The sequence below is a fragment of the Peromyscus maniculatus genome, chromosome 7 (assembly GCF_049852395.1).
Source record: "Peromyscus maniculatus bairdii isolate BWxNUB_F1_BW_parent chromosome 7, HU_Pman_BW_mat_3.1, whole genome shotgun sequence".
NCBI lineage: Eukaryota > Metazoa > Chordata > Mammalia > Rodentia > Cricetidae > Peromyscus > Peromyscus maniculatus.
This window is the reverse complement of record NC_134858.1, coordinates 40,267,784-40,283,122: the sequence shown is the minus strand read 5'-3', so window position 1 is coordinate 40,283,122 and position 15,339 is coordinate 40,267,784. Positions and strand designations below refer to the sequence as shown.

Sequence of the window (15,339 nt, the reverse complement as noted above, 5' to 3'; positions counted from 1 at the left end):
CCTCGCCATCTTTGAAGCCAGGGCCTCGTACCTGCTAGGCAAACACTCCGCCACCGGCCTGCATCCCTAGCTCTCTGCCCAGTCTTGACACAAACTTCACTCTCCTAACTATCCAGACAGACCCTTCTGTGCTATCCCTGGACTGGGGGTTGCTTCGAGCTGACAAGGGACAGGTCCTCTAGGGAGATGGATGTGTCTGTTTTGCCTACCTCTGCATCCCTAGGCCTTGCACTTAGCAACCAACTCCTGATTGGAGGACTGACTGACTGACTGAATGACGTCACCCACTCCTCCCTGTGACTGGAGGAGAGGGATAGTGGTGAGCATGATCTCTGACTCTACTACTGCTGGCAACAGCTTTGGAACAAGGGAGGGGCTACTTGGTTGCATCACTAGAACCTTGGGGGCGGGGGGGGGGGGGGGGAGAGGGGCGGGGGGGGGGGGGGGGACACGGACGACCTACTCCCATCCGGCACCTCCCTTAGCCCCAGACTTGTCTGTCTCTGGCTTAGGCGTCACTCGAAAAAGAGCCCCGGCCAGACTGGCCTGTCTCAGGCAGTTTCCTCTCTAGTCATCTGCTCTCATCATGAAATCACAGGCACCTACTACGCACAGGCCCTGCATGGTCAAGGCCACCTAATACACACAGGCCCTGCATGGTCAAGGCCACCTACTACGCACAGTACAGCCCTGGGGGTGGGAGAGCTCTCCTCCGCCTAAGTGTCTTCTTGTCATCGGGGACAGGCCATTATCCCCTGGCCTCCAGTGGGCCCTTGGGAGTCCCTTGACCCTTCAGATTCCCTTGGTCTTCATGAAGGCCCTTTCTTTTTGCCTAGAATGCCCGTCTGTCTCTGTAAGTGCTCACATTTCACGTGAGCTAGGGACAATGAGAGAGGACAAATGGGATGGAAGGCAGGCGGGAACTCAGAAGGAGACGACATCGTGTGAGGAGTGGGGACCAAGAGAATAGCTGCTTTCCCCCTTCTTTTCTCCCTCCCGCCATTTCCGTCACACATCCCTCACCGCGAGCGATGCTCCTCGCCTGGGGTTGCCAGGACTAATCCATCCAGGTGCTCCCTTCCCTAGGCCAACTGCCTGATGGGGCAAGGAGAAAGGAAGTGGAAAAATCAACAGGCCCAACAGCTGCCAACCTCATTTTCTACTTTGTACTTCAGAGACCAAATCGTCTAAAATGTTGCCAATGAGTCACTTGGAAAACAAGAGCGAACACCCAGGGAAACCGAAAGGTGACCTCTAACCCAGAAATAGTTTCCGTCGTCCAGGCCCCACCGCCCTGCTGGGGACTCTCTGCTTCAGGTGGGGCACAGTCTTTGGAAGTCTGGCCTTGGGTGCCCCGTGCAGGGCCCAGCAGGGTCTGTCTGTTGGGAGGGATGGTGGGATGGTGGTGGGGAGTCTGTGAGGGAGCAGGTGCTATATCCTGTTGGTCGTGAACTAGTAGCCGATCCCACACGTGGCTGCTGCAGCCAGGCAAAAATGACTCTAGCACGGCCTGCCTGCGTTTTGACCTCCCCATCCACCTAGTCCTGATCCAACACACTGCCAAGTAGCAGGCTGCACCCCCTGCAGTGGGCAGTCCCCCAGGTCCTGGCCTGGCCTGTAATGCACATGTTTATCCTCTGGCCAGTCCCCTGGGGCAGCCTGGACTTAATGAACTGCCGAGTTGCCCGGGCAGCCTTTGATCCTCGCAGTTCAGCAGAGGAAATCAATGACATTAACGGCGAAAATCTGGGCTGTGATGTGAAGACTGAGGACAGGCCTTTGGCCCATGTGACTGCCACCTGCTGCTGATGACACTGAGAGGGTATGGCGGGAGTCTGGGCCTGTCTCCAGGGGCTGAGCCCTGATCTGGGAGCTGAGGAAGGTGATCGGGACCATTCCCAGGCCAGGATTAGGTAAGGTTTGGGGAGCTGAGAGAAGCCTGGGCAGGCAGGGATGCTGGGAACAATCATCATGCAGCATAGTCAACACAGCTTAAGATCAACCAGGGGAGGAGACACAGGGAGATGAGAAGGGGCCAGTGGGCAGCAGGAAATGGCGGGGAGCTGCAGGAAGGGTCAGAGGGAAGATCTAGCATGGAGGCAGGAGCAGCAGGTGGCACAGGAACCAGCTAGGGCAAGCTGCTTGGTGTCCCTTGGCGTCAGCAGACAGGCCCCATGCAGACAGGCCAGTCTAAAAGGCCAGCTCCAAAGAAACCCAAGAGATCCGAAGAAGGTAGAAATGTAGTAAGGAGCAGGTTGGGGTCTGCTTGGTCACCCCGTACACCCCACAATTCTGTCTTGCTTAGACTCACCCCTGTGTCTGACTCATCCCCCTTGAATGATGCATTCTGTCACAACCAAAGGGCACCCACCCACTGCCAAGGCCAGGGTAGCAACTCAGTCAATATTTACAGAAGTGCCAGCTGGTTGTGTTCCCTGGCACGGAGCTCTCTCGTCTTCAGGCTCAGTGTCTCCCCGCTCCCTTCTCAGCATGAGGGTGTAAGACCTGCAAAGAGTTCCACATTTCTACTTGATACTGAGCAGCAGGCTGGATGCAGCCCCCTCTCCACCTGGCCTCTCCACTGGACACCACTGTTTTTGCAGGTCTGGCTAGCCTACACAGCAACAGGCTCCTCCTCCATTCTGGAACCTTCCTGTGGTGCCAGCACCTGCAGATCCGCAGTCACAGGTCTCCTAGTTCCAGGCTGGCCCCAGACCCCACCCTGAGAAGGAGGGAGTCTGTGACTGCCCACTGTACAGTGGCCTGTGCTCCTGTCCCAGCTCTGCCTCACTCTCACCATGGCCGGTCAGTCACTTCACCTTCGAGTTCCTGGGTTTCCTCATCTACAAGGTAAACGTGGATCACAGCTCATGTAGAACACTGGCGTCAGAGTACATGTGTGGAAACAGCGCTGAGGGCCCAGACACACACAGAGTGAAACTTCAGAGGGGAGAGTTGGACGACCCTGATTTGAAAAGGGCATGCTGAGACTGCAAACGCCCTTGTTACCCCAGCCAGCAGCACTGAGGTATAAAGACAAAAGCAGAATCCCTTTGTCCTTCTTCAGGCCCCGGGTAATAGCGGCAGATCCTTAGGTATGGGCAGCACACTTCCCTCCGTCTGGGCCATAGTCCCATCTAGGAACACCTAGGAGGAGCCCCACCCTAGTGCACACAGTAGGCCAGCTTTCATGCCTGGCAGAGGCGAGGAAGTGCTCAAGTAGGGCACACCTCACCGCCACCACTTGAGCAAGGAGTCTGGGTCTCCTAGTGATCTCCCATCTCCGTCATCCCCAGCTGGGCCCCTGGCTAAGAAACAGGAAGCTCTGAGCCCTGCTGGGGAGGGGTGAGGCAGGTATTCTGATGCCCGCAGCCAGAGAGCTGTTGTCCCTGAAGGGGGCAGAGCAGGGATCTGACGCCAGCCAAGAGGGTGCATGCTGGTGGGACTTAGCAGAAGCAAGTCCCAGCAGGGCCGCTTGCTCAGCCATCTGAAACCAACACCCGTGGCCTCCTCCCTGGCTCTGACCTAGAAAGATGCTTCCTCCAGGGTTTTGGCCAGGCTCCTACCCCTGACCTTTCTGAGATCCAGAGCCAAGCAATGTCCACAGAGGAGCTCATTCAGCACACTCACCAGGTGTCCTCACAATGGCAAAGTGGCCTTCACGGCTCCCCCCCCCCCCCCCCCCCCCCGCTCCTGTTAGAAGGTCTTTCAGCTTCTAGCCAGGGTGTGGAGGGGCTTCTGCTGATGCTGTGTGCAGGGAACCTGCTTGACAGATCTTGCAGAATCCAGATTTCACAGTGAGAAGGCAGACGATTCCAAAGATGCCAGTTTCCCACACTTCACCACCAGAATCAGGATGAATAGGGACCCCAACCCTGGGATGATGGTCATGCCAAAGCTAGAAGGATCCTGACAGCCATCCATTGCTCATCTTCATTCATAAGCCCCAGGGACAAGAGCACATTGTTGGTGTGACCTAGAAGGGAGCCCCTCCTGTCCCAAGCCTCTTCCTTGCTCCAAATGCCTCGCCCTCTGTCCCTCAGACTCCCAGGTTGAACTTTGGAAGGAAAAAAAGGGTTGGAGGCTAAGATGGATTCTACATGACGTTTCCAGGAAATGAGATTCCCAGAGGACTGTGAAAGTCCCCTGGGGAACCAAGGACTGTGACAAGACTGGCAGAGGAAGCAGCTGGAGCCAGCACGGCCTTGCCCAGGACTTCCCAGGTCATGTTGTACCCAGGACTGCCCAGGTCATGCTGTGTCCAGGACTGCCCAGGTCATGCTTTGCCCAGGACTGCTCAGGTCATGCTGTGTCCAGAACTGCCCAGGTCATGCTTTGCCCAGGACTGCCCAGGTCATGCTTTGCCCAGGACTGCCCAGGTCATGCTTTGCCTAGGACTGCCCAGGTCATGCTTTGCCCAGGACTGCCCAGGTCATGCTGTGTCCAGAACTGCCCAGGTCATGCTTTGCCTAGGACTGCCCAGGTCATGCTTTGCCCAGGACTGCCCAGGTCATGCTTTGCCCAGGACTGCCCAGGTCATGCTGTGTCCAGAACTGCCCAGGTCATGCTGTGTCCAGAACTGCCCAGGTCATGCTGTGTCCAGAACTGCCCAGGTCATGCTGTGCTCAGGACTGCCCAGGTCATGTTGTGCCCAGGACTGCCCAGGTCATGCTGTGCCCAGGTCTGCCCAGGTCATGCTGTACCCAGGACTGCCCAGGTCATGCTTTGCCTAGGACTGCCCAGGACATGCTGTGCCCAGGACTGCCCAGGACATGCTGCTCTGTGTGATGTCAGATCTGGAGGCCAGATCTGCTGCTTATCTTCTGTGGCCCACACAGTCATGGGATCTCCCAAGACTCAGTTTCCTCATTTGGAAAATGTGTATGCTAGATACACTGCCTAGATTTGCTGTGAGAATGAGCCAGAGCTTGGTGTAACCCATGTGGCTCCTACTAGACACCTTCCATGGTTCTCTTCTCCATCTGCTTTCTCCCTTCTCTTTCTGAACTTCAATTTAGTGAATGGAAAAGGTCAGACAAGCTGTCGTGGATTCTCTCACATTTATGATCACCATTTCCAACTGCAAAGCCACTTTATAATCTCTACTAAAGTGAGGGCATACATTCTACAAAACACTCATTTATCACACATGCATGTTCACACATGCACACACACAGCATTCAGATACAACACACATGCACACACACACACCACACACACTATTCACACATACACACCACACTCCACACATATGCATATACACACATACTATTCACACACACACACATACATACACATAACATGTCACAAACACATACATAAAACATATCCCACACACATACCATACACATATATATACACATACCACAAACTGCACACACCTACCATCCACATGCATGTACACATATACGTACATACACATAAACATACATATACTACATACATACCACACACAGTCACATATGCAAACACACAACATATCACCACACCGTACACACACTCACCTCATATTTCACACACACAAACACCATACACATGCATACACCACACACACACACACACACACACACACACACACACACACACACACCACAGACCTACCAGGTATGCCGACTCAGCTTCACAAAATAGTCTCAGCCTGGATGATGTATGTCCTGTGAATACAGCATTGATGGGTTTTCGGAAGTGGTTCTGATTTACACCTGTTTGTCAGCTTAACTCTGACATTTTCAGAATGAAAGGGTTGCCAGGACAACAGGCATAAACCAGGAATGCCCTGGGAATCCTGTGAATCCTCATCCAGACCCCAGTCTCAGGTCAGAAGTTCCTGCTGTGTGTTCCTGCTGGGGATGCTCACAGTTCCTGGGCTGGCTGTCACTCTGGGGAGACCCTTGAGCTCACAGGCCAGGCTGTGCTGGGCTCTGGCTCTGACCACTTCTGTTTGTAATGACTGCTTCCCCTCTGACTGCTGCCCCGACATCGCCTCTTCACCCCCACCCTCCTCCACACACACTCATCATGAACAACCTGAAGACAGGAACCCCATCCTTGACACCACCTGGCACATATTAGATGCTCAACAAATGAGTGTGGAAAGAAAGAGCCCACGAAAGCCCTATCCTGAGAACACTGGACAGAAAGTAGGGGGTTAATGCAGCTCCTGCAGGAAGCTAAAGAAGCCAGCTTAGCAATACAGAAGAGAGCTGTTGTTTCCTGCCAGGCAAGCCTGAGCAGGCATCTTCACGCCACCCCTCCCTCCCCCGCCCACCCTCCCTGCACACTTCTTTGCAAATGGCACCTGGTGGTTGGCCAAGGAGCTGACATCTTCTTGCCTACAGGTGACAAGCCCAGAGACAGTGAATCCTTTGTTTCAAGACTGTCAGGATTGGCGAGTCTATACTCAAAAAAGGGAAGGCAGTTCAGGCCCCTGCTCAGAGTTCTCCCCTCCTTTCTTACCCAGCTGCCCCCTCCCTGGGCAAGGCACACCCCAGCCACAGCATCCAGAGTGGATCCCCTGTGCACTTCTCCCCGGCAGCCTGGGTCCCATCGCTTGTCACTTGACAATGGAGAAGGATGTTTCTCTATTTTCCAGCTCAGATGAGCTTTCGAAGATGCTATCTGGCTGTGATATAAATCCATTGAGAGAGCCCTGAAGGGAGCCCCTGCAAAGCCCTAAATTGGACACTAAAAACAGATAAAAGCCGATGGTTTAAAGGCTTTACGTGAGCTCCATTTGGGGGGAAGGAACGAAAACAGGGATTTAGTTTGTCCTCTCCCACCAACGCACTCTGGGCAGCTGTGGCTAGAGATTCTAAGTCTTTTGTGTCCCAGCTGCGGAGATGGGGACCGACCTATTAGCCAGTGTTATAGGGGAGGGTCTCACGTAGCAGACATTCTCAAGGGGCCCTGGCTCTGCTGGCACTGAGCTGTCACCCTCACTCTGATGGCCAAATGAAGGGATCTGCACTGCAAGACTGCCCACCGAATAGCTGTCTCCAGGTCCAGGTAAACGGCCCTTCCTTGCTGTGAGTAGCTCACACCCTCATCCTGCTGTGGTTGCCCTAGACCTGGTTGGTGGGTGGCATGTTGCCCACCTATCTGCCACCTTCCTTTATATCTGTCTTTCTTAGGCACTGCCCTAGAGCCACAGAAAACTTGGCATTTGGGGAGATAGACAAACATGAAAATTCCAGAAGACAAAACGTTTGCTGGGTAAACATGAGGCTCTGAGACCCCGGAACCCACATAAAAGCCAAGCACAGGCAGTGTGTGCCTATAACCTCAGCACAGAGGCAGACACAAGAAGATCCCCTGGAGCCTGCTGGCCAGCCAGTCCAGCCAACTGACTGAGCTCCAGATACAAAAAAAAAAAAAGACCCTGTCTTCTCGGTGGGTAAAGGTTCTTGCTGCCAAGCCTGATGACCTGAGTTCAATCCCCAGGATCTATTACAATGGGATGGAAGGTGGGAACCAACTCCTGCAGGTTATTCTCTGATCTCCACAAGCGTGCTGTGGTTTTACACACACACACCCCCAAATAAATGGTTTTCTTTGTTTTTTAAAGATGGATACTTGACATCAACCTCTAGCTTCCATGTGCACATAAAAGAGCACACACACATTTTTTAAGAACCATGCAGTTTGGAAGGACCCCACTATTCTTCAAAAAATGCCAATGCCCAGGCCAATTCATCAGCATATTAGTGGGTAGACATGGTCATTAGCATTTTTCAAATCTAGCTAATATTTTCCAGGTGATTACACTGTGTAGCCACAGTTGAGTCTGAAAGGCTACATCTACTAATAGAGGTGGGGTGAAGGGTGCTCATCTTTCTCAAGTTTCTTACCCAGCTATCTTCACTCCCTTTCTTTGTTTTAGACATGAAGTAGGAAGTCACAGGGATGGCCAATGAAGGATGTCAAGTTAAGGATTGACACTTCACTCCCTGCTAGACAGGGTGAGCCTGGCTCAGCTCTAGTCTGATCAGGATTAATAGGGCATGGAAGCAGCCCACAGGGGCTTTGAGGCATGCCAGATCTCGGAGGGATTTTGAAAATCATAAAATCCAGTGTCACTTCCATTCTCTACTTGTAGGAGGAGAGTGTGGGCTGCTTGGTGGAGTCTTTGATTCCTTCATTTCTTTAGCAGCTCCTTCGTGGGTCTTCTCACTCATCCACTAATGCTGGCACAGCAAGCCTTTATCTTCGGACAGCTCCTCACTGAATGCATATCCAGAGAGGAGTCATAAAGCCCTATGTTGTATACAGCCATCTACAATATTGGCTTTGCCATGTTGAAGCTCTGTGCTCTTGAAGGCTGTCTTGGCCCTTCTGGGCTTCCGTTCTTGTTTGTAAGAAGAGGGAGGATTGACTGTCTGCCACATAAGGTTGTTAAGTAATGCTTAAATGAGACAAGTGTGTAAAGTCCCAGTACTACATCATCAGTTTAGGAAGAAAGGGTTACTTTCCTCTCTTCTCTTTCTTCTTCCTCGTCTTCTGGATCTAGGTGGTACTTCCTACCCACATGACCCATGACCCCAGGAGATATGCTGACCTGCACAGTGTCTCCCCAAAGGATGGGAGGTTAGGGACTTTACTCTTTTCTCTTAGACAATCCCTTGGATTACAGTAGGCAGAGCAGGGCAAGGTCCTTCAAGTTTCATTGGTGTGTTCCCAGGAGGTCACATCTCTATGTAGAAGGTTCAGGGTTCCTAACTGGAACCCTACCCCACAGGTGGCACCTTCCATGGTCTCCATCCCAACTGGCTTGGAATTAAATGAAATAATTAGTTTTTGCAACAAGTACCAACTGAGCACCTCTTTAGTGTCATGGGTACAGGGTGAGTGTCAAGTGTGGCCCTTGCTTGCTTCCACGTGAAGACAGAGTCCAATGGCATTTCATCTGACTTTGTGTCTACCACAGCATTCACATGTTAAAACTCTGCTTCCAAGTGATGGTGTTAAGAGAATGAGCCTTTGGGAGGTGACTGTGTTCACCAGAATGGGGTTAGCATCCTTGTGAATAATAGAGGCCCTGGAGTGATCCTTTCCTCTTTCCATCCTGGGGTTGGGGTGGGGCACATAATGAGAAAAAAATAACTCTGAACCAGGCAGCAGCTCTCACCAGACACTGGATTTTCCAGCATCTTGATCTTAGGTTTCCCAATCTACGTGATGACTAGCAACGCAATAATAACACATTCATGTTGCTTAAAAGCCACCCGCTCTGTGGCATTTGGGATAGCAGCCTCAGTAGACTAGAACCAAAAAATGGGTGCCTGGCGGTGGGGTTGATGTTGTGTCAAATACCTAAAGCTATGGAAGCAGCCTGGGGATTTAGCAGTGGGTAAGAAAAGGAAGAAGGGTTTTGAGCACTTGCCAGCCAAAGCTCACACAGCCATGGAAATATCATAAAGCACAATCATAAAGAGGGCTCAGAGAAGAGGCGAGCTCTAGAGGAAATGTCAATATTCCCAGAGAATAGCTAAGTGGTCATGGAGAGAATGTTTTGAGAAATGTGCGCAGCAAGGGCCATTCTGCTAAGGCCTTAGGAATAAGGAACGTGCCCGTGGACACCAGGGGAAATGCAATTCTTGTGGTAAAATGGCAAAGGACTTGACTGAATTGTATTCTTGCCTTCGTGTTTTGTAGAAGGTAGAACTTATAAGCTATGAAATAGCATGTTTGGCTGAAGAAATGTCTAAGCAAAGTATTGAAGTCACGGCTTGAATTCTCTTGAATGGCTGTGATAGAATGTGAGATGAGAGAAATGATTTAAAGATGGAATTTCTAATCAAAAGGGAAGCAGGACTTGAGGATTCAGCCTGGGTTGTGAAAGAATAAAATAAGAAAGCAGGTCAAAAGAAAACACCCAGGGTGTGACCAAGTGTCCACTCCATGAGAAGAATAGACACTATACAGGTGTTACTTGTCGCAGCCACTGAGGAATGACCTTGAAGGTATTGTGGAGGTCATTGGAACCTGTTTCTCCTATCACAGGCTCAGAGAATCAGGCCTGTAAGCAGAACAGCTTCAAAGGAAGGGCCGCAGATAACTAAGGGGAGCAATGGTTACTGCCCAGGACCACCCTCCACATCCCTTGGCTCCAGCAGGCCCAGGAGTGGTATCGACATGGTGGCTACCACTCTGGCAAGCACCTATGTGGTGCCATCTCTGCCAGTGCACAGAGGATGGGAACCACGCACCTAAAGCCACCAGCAAGGCCACGGAGTAAGACCACCCAGAGTCCACAGGACCCAGTCTGTGGGAGACAGGGCACCAAGCCAGAGAGAGCTTTAAGATTTACCTTTGTTTACCCTGCATGGGGTTCAGACTTCCTTGGGACCTGCGACCTTTTTCTTTCCTATTTATCGCTCTTGGAATGAAAACAGCCATCCTGTGCCTGTTCCACCATAGAATTTTGGAAGCAAGTAATGTTTGATTTCACAAGTTCACAGCTGGAGAGCAATTTGCCTCAGGATGAATCATACCTTGAGTCTCATCCATATCTGATTTAGATGGTATTTAGATGTGACTCTGGGTTTCAGACTTTGGAGTCAAAGCTGGGATGAGTTAAGATTTATGGGATGGAATAAATGGCTTTGCATATGAGAGGGATGTGAGTTGGAGCGGAGGTTGGAATGGAATGCTAAGGCCTGATGCTCGTTTCCAATCCCAAATCTAAACCCCCAAACCATGGTTTTACGAGGTGGAGCTTTGGGGGGAAGTGACTAGGTAACGGGGACCAAAGACAGTGTGTTGTAGGAATTTTGATCGCACTCTGAGACTGTTAAATAAAGTTTACCTTGAATCAGGGGCAAAACTAGCGGCTGGCTGACTGCAATTGGCCACAGAGAAGCCAGCAATTCGGACAGAGAAGATGCACTGGAAGGAAAGGGAGGGGACTTGAGTTTGGCTTATCCTTTTGGTTTTGGGATAAGTGAAGAGACACATCTCTTGTTGGGTCTCTGGCCATAAAGCTAGGTCAGCTGGTTGCTTCTCAGCTTCTCTGATCTACCAGGTTTTCCCCCCAACATCTGACTTCCAAGTCTTTGTTGGTAAACCGAACAATAGAGACTTAGTTTAAGCCTTCATATCTCAGCCTCAACAAAGCAGGACTGAGGGACCGGAAGGACCTCCAGACTGAGGCCTGAGTGGCCGGTGGGGCGTTGACCGAAGGGGCCACAGACGATAATTAAAGTATCGGTAGATTCATGTGCAGCCACTAAGCTGACAGAAAATATCAGTAGTGAGTTTATAAGGAGAAAGAGAGGATACCAAAGGGGCTGAGGAGATGGCTCAGTTGGTAAAGTGCTGGCTGCACACGCAAGAGGACCTGAGTTCAATCCCCAGAACCCACATAAAAAAGACAGGTGTTGGGGCTGGAGAGATGGCTCAGAGGTTAAGAACACTGGCTGCTCTGCCAAAGGTCCAGAGTTCAATTCCCAGCAACCACATGGTGGCTGAAAACCATCTGTAATGAGATCTGGTGCCCTCTTCTGGCCTACAGTCATACATGCTGTGCTCATAATAAATAAATAATCTTAAAAAAAAAAAAAAAGACAGGTGTGGTGGTTCATGCTGGCAGTCCCAGCACTAGGGAGGCAGAGACAGGCAGATCCCTGAAGCTCACTGGCCAGCCAGCCTAGACTAACCATTGAGCTCCCAGCCAAGGGAAGATCTGTCTCAAAAATCAAAGTGGATGACACCTGAGCAACAATACCTCACCTGAGGTTTTCCTCTGGCCTCCATACTCACATGTGTGTGCACATACACCATGTGTACCTACATGCACACATGTACACATGCACCTGCATGTACACAAACTTGCACCTACATGCACACACCTGTGTACCTACATGCACACGTGGACACATGCACCTGCATGCACACATGCACATACATCTGCATGCACACACACACTTGCACCTACATGCACACACATGTGCACTTGCACGCACACAGACACATAAATAAACAAATAAATAGATCACCACGTGGAGAGAACTTGCAGAGACTTAGAAGTGGGGTTTGGAACAAACTCCCTGGAGGAGGTGACTGCTAACCAGAAAATACAAATAAGTAGGACTTGTCCATGAGAACTTTTGGGAACAAGCAGTGTTCTAAGCAAAGGGAACAACCCAGTTGGCAAAGACTAACCTCGGACTTTTGAAGATCTGACAAACCACTGTTGAGAGATACAGAGGATTGACCAGCAAGAACTCGCCTGGGAAAGATCTAGTCTGGAGGTCTCAAACTGGAATGAGCATTAGCCACCAAAGAAGACAGGACACTCCTCACCTCCAGGATTTCTGGTGCTCCACAGGTGCCAAGCCTGAGAATTTATATTTCTAGTGGCTTTCAGGTGATGCCCATCAATAGCTCAAAGCCACATTGCTCTAGACCACATTAAGTGGTGAAAATCTTTCCCTATGATGGGGGCGGGTGGTAGTGTGTGTGTGTGTGTGTGTGTGTGTGTGTGTGTGTGTGTGTGTGTGTGTGTGTGTGTATCCACACTGTTATGAATTTGCATGCATGGAGGATTCCCAGCTGGCCAGGCCAGGGTATCCCACTCATGCAGGGAGCCCTGCTGGCATGCTGGGCAGATGCAGCAGCAGGCTGGCGGGCAACCCATGCCATGAGGGAATGGTGATGGGGCACCAGGTGGACATTCACAACCCAGAGACTGCATCTGCATGGAAATAAGTTTATTATAATCGAGAGAGAAAGAGAAAGAAGAGAGAAAGAGAGAGAGGAAGAGAGGGGGGGTCGAGGGTGCACACCTTGTGAGAGGAAAAGCAGAAGAGAGACAGGAAGGGGAGGAGTTTTTCCTTAAATGAGGCTTTTACATCAGGACACAGGGCAGCGCCAAGGGGCCGGTCAGAATACTAACATTGGTTTCTAAGGGGTGGGTCAGAATATTAACACACATCTCCTGTGGTTCCCGGCTCAAGTCACAAATAGGCTCTCAGGTTCTAAAAGCTTTCTGTGGTACTTCTGGAGCTGGCCTTCCCTTGGGAGGGAATTGTCCCTAGGCCTCTTGCATTTGTGCAGCCTGCTAATTAATTGTTGGGAACTGTCTCCTCAAGGATGTTTGTACAGCCAACAGCCTTGGGAGACAGGGATGGCGTCTCTCCAAAGCAAAGGCGAAGAAGCAAAGTGCCTAGTGTTAAAAACCACATCTCTCTCTGGGGCAAGGGGCAAAAGTCAGGCCAGGTTTCTTCCCCTCAGAGGAGATTTAGGTTCCCTGATGTTTCCTCCAGGAGCACACCCCACCACGTGGGCACCTTTCATGCCCCTGTCTCCTAATCATCTTCCAGTCCCACTGTTGGAAGTGGTGCAGGGGAACCATTTTAACCTTACCCCTCTGGCTGCTTCCTTTGCTGCGTAATAACGTGCTTTGTCTCTGACCCAGGAGGCCCATGCATTCTGGCAGCATGCAGGAAATTATGGCAGGCTACTCTGTCAGCTTGCGAGTCAGGTAAGACACAAAACTCCTAACAGCTGTTCCCAGGCTTTCACTCTTGTTACATTATTCTATTTCCCTAAGTGGCCTGTCCTCAAAGCTCCTTTATTCACAAGTTGACATCGCTACAACTGCAGCAGAGTCCCCTGTGATACCCCGGAAATTAATGTAATATTTGCATCCAGGCTCTGCATTCACCTGCAGGAGGATTCTCTCGCCTCTGTTCCCTCTTCCCAGGCGTCAGTATGAGAAGGCATCGTTCTCGTGACCCCACTTGGCCCTGGACTTCTTGCCGTATTGGATCTTCCTAACCTCACTTTCCTTTCTTCTGCCAATGGGGAAACTGAGGTACAGGGATGCTGACTCAGCAGGGTCACCCCCAGGGTCTGGGCCCTTTTCACAGAGGCACAGTTGCAGCTCAGTGCTGTGTTTTCATGTCAGCCTGAGCCGAGCGAGTGAGCGAGCATGGTTTGATAGGTAAGGCTGGATGAAAGATGAAAAAGGGAGCCTGCAAAGCTAAAGAGAAATGGGAGCGGACTACATTAGCATTCGTTCTGGAGAGCAGCCCATACGTTGAAACCTTTCCGGGCTCAGCTCTCACCTAAGGCAGGAAGAAAGAGGTTCATCATTCACCCTTAAGTGGGGGGTGGGATTTCAGGTAGCAGGTTTTCTCTTTTAACTGTCTAGGTAGGAGAAAGGCTACCCAGGTGGTGGAAGTGGGGGAAGGGGGAGGTGGGGGGGGGGGAGGCTGCTGGCTCGCTCCAGGCAGCCGGGTTTGTTTTTGAATTGTAGATTGCTGGGTTTGATTGGAAAGTCAGAAGTCTAGCCAGGCCCCCTGCAGACCTATTTATGTGGAACTGGTCTCTTCTCACAGACCAAACAAACATCAGAGGCTACCCAGCCGGCCTGACAAGCCCTCTGTGTTATCAAAGCAGGTGCCCATGTCAAGCTGAACCGGAGCCATTGGAGAGAGCAGGAGGACCCTAAAGAGCAGTCCCCTCCCCCACCCCCACTAGCCCCACCAGCCCAGGGCGCTCTCAGAATTCCCCTTTCCTCTTCCAGCCCCATGAAACTTTTAGTATCTGCCTCTTCCCTTCAGCTCCTGGTAAGTCCCATCTCCTCTACCACTTCCATTTCATCTCTAACTGATCTAATATTAATGTTCTCGTCATTACAGCGTTCGCAGGCAAAGAACGCGTTTTGTCCACAGAGAGAGGGAGTCGAGAAATTAATATAATATTTGTTCAGGATTGATTTCAAGCCGTAATCCTTGCTGCCAGAGAGACCCATCTGTTTAAAACTATCAGACACTAATTACCCAGCTCGTGAACACAATAGCAGGATTGAGGAGCTGGGTCCTGATGCTCCCACACACACACTTGCAATTTAGCATTGTTATTTATTACAGGGGGGAAAATCTCCCAGTGAGGAAGAAGACGGATCTCCCATCCTCTTGACTGGCAGGGGCTCCCAGAGGACTTGAGCACAGCAGGGAAGAGGTCTCTGAATTTCATGATCAAAGAATATGAGGAATTGCATTCATGTGGCTATAAAGGTTGAGCTCATTCCAAATGCTTTCTCTCTCCCCTCTCTGACTCAGTCCAGACTCCCCACCAAATCTGCTCTTTGGTGATACTTAATAAAGATACAGTCATCCTTGGGGGGAAACAGTTGAAAGCGCTGATTCATTCTCCCGCGGTGTCTTTCCTTCATCTTCCCCGAGTAATCAGATGTCAGGCCTGGACTGTGCAGTCTCTTTTCTGCCTCTGTTCTCACAACTGACTCCCCTCCTTTCTGTTCAAACCTGATACCCAAATGTTTGGACAACGTTCCAAGCTATTGATGTCCACTTCCGGTCTCTGTTCCTCTGTAAT

General features: G+C 50.9%; 1 long non-coding RNA gene across 1 annotated transcript; it reads left to right on the top strand.

Moving 5' to 3' along the window:
* The first annotated feature begins 1,758 nt into the window (after positions 1-1,758).
* LOC121830812 (uncharacterized) lies at positions 1,759-15,116 on the top strand. Its single transcript, XR_006074048.1, has 4 exons — positions 1,759-1,913; positions 2,604-2,850; positions 13,415-13,480; positions 14,874-15,116. It is a non-coding gene; the product is annotated as an uncharacterized LOC121830812 (long non-coding RNA).
* The last annotated feature ends 223 nt before the right edge of the window (positions 15,117-15,339 follow it).